The following is a 6801-nucleotide window of genomic DNA, read 5'->3' as shown; positions in this document are numbered from 1 at the left end:
AGGACGAAGGCCGGCCCGACCTCCTGCCCTGCACGCCGACTGGAGGAAGCCACGACGGCCTCCATCGCCACGACCCTGTCGTCCACCTCGCTGTCCATCTCGGAGCAGTCCCCGTCGGAGATGTCGGAGACCTCGGAGCAACCGCGCGGTACAGGCGGCGCACGCAGTCCTTGGGGCACGACGGCCGGCCCCAGGAGGACCCGCAGCAGGTCACCGTGCAGGTGGAACCCGCGTGCAGTGTGGAGATCATCGTCCCCAAGGAGGCGGCCGCGGGGGTGGAGGCCGCCTCGGAGCCCGCCAGCCAGGCCTCGGATGAGGAGGACACGCCAGCAGCTGACATCTACTTTTAACTTCTATGCACTTCCAGACCCGGAGCCCAGCGCCCGCCGCCGCCCGGAGGCGGTGCCCGGCCCCTGGACGGACGCGGACGGCCGAGCCCCCAGCGCCCACCACCGCCGAGCGCCGACCCGCGTACCCGCTGCTCTGGGTCCTCGCGGAGCGCACGGAGATCTCCACACTGCTGGCCCGCCCCCGCCCCATCAGCACCAGCCTGCCTGGGCCAGGTCCCCGGGGGCAGGGGCAGAGGGACCACAGGGACCAGGGAAGCCGCGTCCGCAGCCTGGCGTCGTCCAGACCCCGAGTCCAGGGACGCCCCCGGCGGGAGACGCTGAGACCCTCTGGGGACCTTGTCTGAGGCTACAGAGCTAGGCCGGTGGGGCGGGGTCCGCCGTGGGCGGGGCCTCCCCGGAGGGGCGTGGTCCGCCGTCTAGGGGCGGTCCTGTCGTCTAGAGGCGGGGCTTCTCTGTCGGGGGCGGCTGAACCCGGCTCCTGGTAGGCAACCCGAAGACCCCACTCCCAGATCTGCAAACTCCTTGGTGACAGCCCCCGCTCGCTCCTCCCCCGTGGCTGCTAGCACGAGCGGTGGGCGGCGCCCGCACTCCTGTGCTGTACAACCTGGGCGAGCTGGGAACTCCCCGCGCCCCGCGCCCCTGCGCCCCCGCACCTGGCTCAGTGCAATATCCCGTCCCCGGGACCCTGCCACGGTAGTGTCGCCGCAGCCCCTCACCCCCGCCCGCCCCGGCCCCTCTGCTGGTTCAAGTGCATCGCCCGCGCCCACCCTGTCCGAAACCGCAGACCTCCTGCGTCCTGCGCGTCCTCAGCCCCCGCGGTCTGGGGCGCGACAATGCAGAGCGCGGCTTCCCGCGGCCGCCCCCTCCCCAGCCCTCTTTTTACGCTGAGATGTAATAAATTGGGTATCACTGCAAAAAAAAAAAAAAAAAAAAAAAAAAAAAAGCCTAAGGGCCTTTGCTCTTTTTTTTCAAATTCAAGAACTTTTTTGTTAGAGTTATTTATTTATTCCAAAAGCTGAGTTACAGAGAGAGAGAGAGAGTCTTCCATCCACTGGTTCACTCCCCAAATGGCTGCAACAGCCAGGGCTGGGCCAGGCCAAAGATAGGAGGCAGGAGCTTCTTCCAGGTCTCCCACACCATTGCAGGGGCCCAAGGACTTCGGCCATCTTCCACTGCTTTCCCAGGCTATAGCAGAGAGCCGGATCAGAAGTGGAGAAGTGGAGCAGCCAGGACACAAACCAGCACCCATATGGGATGCTGGCGCTGTAGGCAGTGGCTTACCTGGCTTTAGCACATCATTATCCCCTGAATGGTGACTTTCTAACTGGCATTTTCATTTAATAATATATGGAGACTGTCTTTCCAGACCTATATAAACATAGACAGACACAGGTATTTTATACTTATATGCATAGTATTAAATTATGCAGACATTCCACTATTTATGAACTTATTAGGCAATTTAGATCATATGTAATTTTGTTCTATTACAAATATAGCAAGCTTTCTTTTTTATTTATTTATTTTGAGAGTCATAGTTACAGAAAGAAGGGAAGACACACAGAGAGAAATCTTTCATCTGCTGCTTCATTCCCCAGATGGCTGCAATGCCCAGGGCCTGAAGCCAGGAGCCTGGAGTTTCTTCCAGGTCTCCCATGAGGTCACAGGGACAAACACTTGGGCCAGCTTCCACTGCTTTCCCAGGTGCATTAACAGGGAGCTTGATGGAAAATGGAGCAGCTGGGACATGAATCGGAACCCATAAAGGATGCCAGTGTCACTTTCCCGGGACACCACCACACTGGCTCCTAACAGACATTCTTAATAGTATAAATAACTACCATTCTTCACTTATTAATATGCCTCCCCTAAGGCTTTTGTTTTGTTTGTTGCCTTATAGTTTCCCCAGCTAAGGTGTTTGATACATGCACATTCTGAACTGTGTCTAATTTGTGCATTTTACCTTGCATAGTTACTTTTTTAAAAAAAAATTCCTTTGTTGTGGCCAGTGCTGTGGCATAGCCAGTAAAGCTGCCACCTACAGGGCCAGCATCCCATAGGGGCACCAGTTCGAGTCCCAGCTGCTCCACTTCTGATCCAGCTCTCTGCTGTGGCCTGGGAAAGCAGTAGAAGATGGCCCAAGTCCTTGGGCCCCTGCACCAGCATTGGACATCCAGAGGAGGCTCTTGGCTCCTGGCTTCAGATCTGCACAGTTGTGGCCATTGCAGCCATCTGGGGAGTGAACCAGTGGTTGGAAGACCTCTCTTTCTCTCTGGCTCTACCTCTCTCTGTAACTGCCTTTCAAATAAATAAAATAAATCTTAAAAATAAAAAAGTTCTTGCAGGGCTGGTGTCCAGCTCTAATATAAGAGGGGAGCATCCCAAGCAGCATCTTCATTGCTACACTAAATGCTGCCCCTCAACCTTTCTTTTTTGTTAAAATTTATTTTATTTATTTGAAAGACAGAGTTCCAGAGGGAGGTAGAGACAGAGAGAGGGGTCTTCCATCCACTGGTTCACTCCCCAGATGTCTGCAACGGCCAGAGCTGAGCTGATCTGAAGCCAGGAGCCAGGAGTTTCTTCCAGGTTTCCCACGTAGGTGCAGGGCCCAAGCACTTAGGCCATTTCCTAAGGGAGCGGGACCAGAAGTGGAGCTGCCAGGACTTGAACCGGCACCCACATGGGATACCAGCATTACAGGCGGCAGCCTCACCTGCTACGCCACAACACAGGTGCCAAGTTTTGGTTTTGAATGGCGTGGTTACTTCCACTCCATTCAAAAGTTATTATTGCCTTGAGAGGTATTTTGTTCCCTTTTAAATGCCTCTAGGAATGTCTTTTATTTTGAATGTGACGGTTGCTGGCTGTAAGAAAACAAATGTTACAGTTCAAGTACAGAACTTGAAATTTTCTCCCTACTTCATCTTTATAACCATAATTCTAGTCCCCAGAAGAATTTTGTTCTATATACTGCCAAATATCTGCATATCTATCCTGCATATCTAAATGTGTCCCAAGTATCATAGACGTGTAGAATTTTAATGAGATTATGTATTGTATATTATTTTTGTCACATAGTAGAGCTACCTTATTTTTGTAATCTACATTGTATTTCATCATATTCATGTTCCTTGTTTTAACTAGTGTCTTACAGATAATCAGGGGGGCTCGGGAGCGGGGCCGGGGGCGGGCCTCCACCCGCTTCTCCCCAGCGTGGCGAGCCCGGCTCAGCGGCCGCTGACGCTGCAGCCGTCCCCACTCCGGAGTCCCCAGGCGGGCTCCCCGGCGGCCCAGCGGGTGCTGCGTGAGGGCACGGGAGGTGGCGCGGAGCGGGCCACACGCGCCCCCAGCTGCCCACCGGCCCGCGCGGACCGGCCCATCGCAGCCGCGGCGCGGGGAGCGCCGGCCCGGCGAGGGCGATGCCGCGGTGAGGGCCCCGCCATGGCGAAGCCCCGGCGGCGGCGGCGGCGGCGGCGGCGGCGGAGGAGGAGGAGGAGGAGGAGGAGGAGGAGGAGGAGCTGAGCCAGGTGCTGGACAAGGAGCTGCTGCCCTGGAGCAAGGAGGAGCTGGCGCCGCGGCCGAGGCGCGTCGAGGGCGAGAGGGTGGGCCTCACGCTGGAACGCGGCTGCCTGATGCGCGACGTGAACCGGCGGCTGCAGCAGCACCTGCTGGAGATCCGCGGCCTCCAGGACGTGAACCGGCGGCTGCAGGACGACGACCAGGAGCTGCGCCAGCTCTGCTGCTTCCTCGACGACGACCGGCAGAAGGGGCGCACGCCGGCGCCGTGTGGCACGAGGTGGCCCGCCCGCATCGAGGTGCGCCAGGAGGCCCTGCTGCGCGAGAACCTGGAGCGCGAGGAGCTGGTGCGGCTGCTGGGCGAGCGGCGGCGCGGGCTCCCGCAGCTCCATCGACAGCCAGGCCAGCCTGAGCGGGCCGCTGGCGGGCGGCGCGGCGGGCGCGGGGACCCGCGACATGGGCGACGGGAGCAGCACCTGTGGTGCTGGCAGCGGCGGCAGCCCGGACCAGCACCGCCACCACCACGTCCCACCCGCGCTGCTGCCTCCCGGGCGCTCAAGGCCGGAGTCACGCGCCGGTCCCTGGACGGTCTCTCGGCGCCGCCGCATCACCGCAGCATCCCCAGTGGCTTGCACGATCCATCGTCCACCTACGTCAGACAGCGGGAGTGCAAGGTGAAGCTGCTGGAGGGTGACAAGCTCCCGGCACCCGCGGGCCCCGGAGAGTTCCGGACACTGCGGAAAGGCTCCCCAGCTCGCCGTCCTGCCGCCGCCCTGCCAGGACGCCCTGCCGAATGGCCCGGCCTGCCCTGTGCCTGAGCTGCCCTCGCCTGCCTCCTCCGGCTACAGCTCTGCCGGACAGAAGCCCGAGGCTGTTGTGCATGCGATGAAGATCCTGGAGGTGCACGAGAACCTGGACCGGCAGCTCCAGGACAGCTGCGAGGAGGACATGAGCGAGAAGGAGAAGGCCATCGGCCGCGAGATGTGCAACGTGGTCTGGAGGAAGCTGGGAGACGCCGCCAGCTCCAAGCCCTCCATCCGGCAGCACCTGGCTGGCAACCAGTTCAAGGGGCCCTTGTAGGGCCGCTCCTCCCCGGCCGTGGACTGGCACGCCTGGAGCCCAGACGCAGCCTTCCTACCTGGGGGCGCACTGTGCATAGCATGCGGCATGCCTGGCCTGGCCAACCTCCATCTCCCACCTCACTCACCAGCAAATCCCAAGACGAGAAGCTGCCGACCTGTCTGTCTCTGGGCCCCAAGCCCCGGCTACATTAGCAAGAGGCCCGAGGCTGCTGCTGCTGCTGCTGTGACGGCCCCTGGCTCCTGGGCCCCGCCCTCCACAGGGGCCCTCACCAAGCCTCCACCCCGCTGCTGGCACAGAGACCGACCCCACTGGAGCCTGGGTCCTGGCGCGCATGACACCACCTCCGCCAAGCCTTCACCTGCCCCGGCTCCCTGAGCACTGGGCTCCCTACGTCCTGGACAAGGAAACTCACCAAGTCCCTGGCTGGCCACAGGCTGCTCTGGGGTTCAGGCCCCTTCTCGGACCCCCTGCTGTGCCCAGCTGCCCTGCTGCTCACCCCCTGCCCCCAAGACAGCCGCCCTCTCTGTAACGTCCCGTGCCCTGTGCCCAGGGCTCGTCCCTTGCTGTGGTTTACACGATGGGCCTGGAGCCCGGGACAGTCCCATGCAGTCTCTGAGCCGAGCCACGCGTCGTTCTCTCTGGAAAGTAGCACTGGGCCACGGCTGGGCCTGTGGTCAGCTGTGGCCTCCCCCAGGGACCCGGCCACACCCTGGGTCACTGTGAATAGAGCCGTGGGAGTGCAGGTTCTGGCTTTAATTTGCCGAGTGACCAGCAAGTCACTCAGCGTCTCTGGGCCCCTGAGGTCTCCATGGTTTCCTTCAGCCTGCTCATGGTTCGACACAGGTCTAGTGGGCTGGGTCGTGTTCACAGCCATGGAGCCGATGGAGAGGCTGCTGGGGTGGGCCGGGCCCTAGCTGTGCCCTGCCGCCTGGTGGCCTCGTCACGGGTGCCATCACCTCCCCTCTGAGCCTCAGGGCTGTCGGCCACTGCCAAGGAGGCTCCGTGGGTCAGCTGTGAAGGGAAGGCAGGAACTGACACGTGAGGACGAGGCCCAGAGCGGGTGGTCGTGTGGGCAGTGCGATGAGCTCCTGGGTCCTGGAGCCCTAGGACGGGACGGGCCACCTCGCACACACTGTTTCAGCACCTTCCTCACTCTTCCACAGTACTGAGCGAGGTGCCCAGGGGCTGTGTGCAGCCGGCAGGTCCCATCTGGGCCCCTGTGAGGCCTGGGGATCCAAGGCACGGGGGTTGTTCACACTGTGTGTGCCTGTGGCACCCTTGGGTCCTAACTCAGGGGAAAGGTTCACGGCCCAGGGCGTGCTGAGTGGGCGCTAAACAGGGGACGGGCCGTGTGCAGTTCCAGGGAGCCCTCTGAGCTTTTTCTGGAAGGAGCTTCCGTCACCAGGGCTGTGCTCTTGAAGCTGGGTGAACACCTGCTGGTCATGGCACTGGGCGATTCCTGCCCAGATGGGCAGCTGGGCTGGGAGTGCCAGAGGCACCTTCTGGGTCCTGGAATCCACAGAGCCACAGAGCAGCCCGGGAGTGGGTGGGACTGTAGCTGCCCGGAGCAGAGTGTGTTGTGTGCGCATCAGGCAGCTGGGCCACCACTGAAATAAGCAATAAGTAGACTCCTGGGACCAGTCAGTCCCCTGCAGGTGGGCCTTGAAGCGACCTTCCCTTCCAGAGGGGAGTGACCCTGTCCCTAAAGCTGTGTGGTGTCCAGGGACCCGCAGAGCACATCCTGAGAGCCCTCCTGTCCCTTCCTGCCCCTGCTGGCGGCCCCTGGTTTGGGAGGGTGGAACTGCCCGTGGGACACATCTCAAATGGAGCCACGACTGCGCGCCTGGGTACA

The 6801-nt window shown here is 61.0% G+C and overlaps 1 pseudogene; it reads left to right on the top strand.

The window, feature by feature from the left end:
• The first annotated feature begins 355 nt into the window (after positions 1–355).
• On the top strand, positions 356–4953 carry LOC100349380 (coiled-coil domain-containing protein 85C-like; annotated as a pseudogene).
• Positions 4954–6801: the final 1848 nt, after the last annotated feature.

Source organism: Oryctolagus cuniculus, chromosome 21 (assembly GCF_964237555.1).
Source record: "Oryctolagus cuniculus chromosome 21, mOryCun1.1, whole genome shotgun sequence".
Taxonomy (NCBI): domain Eukaryota; kingdom Metazoa; phylum Chordata; class Mammalia; order Lagomorpha; family Leporidae; genus Oryctolagus; species Oryctolagus cuniculus.
The sequence above is the reverse complement of the archived record's forward strand: the minus strand, read 5'-3'. Positions and strand labels throughout refer to the sequence as shown.